Source organism: Pollachius pollachius (genome assembly GCF_949987615.1).
Source record: "Pollachius pollachius genome assembly, chromosome: 11".
NCBI classification, from domain to species: domain Eukaryota; kingdom Metazoa; phylum Chordata; class Actinopteri; order Gadiformes; family Gadidae; genus Pollachius; species Pollachius pollachius.
In genome coordinates, this window is record NC_136944.1 from 5,754,569 (window position 1) to 5,755,172 (window position 604).

A 604-nucleotide genomic window follows, 5' to 3' on the forward strand; every position below is an offset into this window, starting at 1 on the left:
CCTACACATTGAGTAAGTAGGCCTACAGTCTGTGTTCTTCCAGATCTCTCTCTCTCTTTCTCTCTCTCTCTCTCTCTCTCTCTCTCTCTCTCTCTCTCTCTCTTTCTCTCTCTCTCTCTCTCTCTCTATCTCCAGTTGTCGTTCTGACAGCATCCAACGAAATTGGCTCCGAGCCGTACCCCCGAGCCGCACACACACACACACACACACACACTCTTCCCCCGCAACGGGATTCTAAGAAACGGGCGCGAGAGCGAGAAGCAAAAACGTGACTAGGCACCTAGTTATGCAACGACTGACCTACTAACATACATTTACAGACACGGAGAGAGAGAGACAGAGAGAGGGAGAGCGACCCACACACTCACTCACACACACACAGGGAGAGAGAGAGAGAGAGAGAGAGAGAGAGAAGAGAGAGAGAGAGAGAGAGAGAGAGAGAGAGAGAGAGAGAGAGAGAGAGAGAGAGAGAGAGAGAGAGAGAGAGAGAGAGCGTGCGCGAGAGCAAGTTCTTCACATAGCACGGAGCACGGAGACGATCCGGGACTCGGTATTTACGGAACCCACTGACCGGAGCGCTGTGTTGTGAACCAGAGGGACATGC

The 604-nt window shown here is 52.3% G+C and overlaps 1 protein-coding gene across 1 annotated transcript in view; it reads left to right on the forward strand.

Moving 5' to 3' along the window:
- Window positions 1-563: 563 nt before the first annotated feature.
- The window catches only part of nfil3-2 (nuclear factor, interleukin 3 regulated, member 2), a 10,533-nt gene continuing 10,492 nt past the window's right edge, over window positions 564-604 (forward strand). The window contains exon 1 of the mRNA XM_079745630.1: window positions 564-604. This exon is cut by the window's right edge and continues 79 nt beyond it. The gene's annotated coding sequence lies outside the window, so the exon portion shown is untranslated.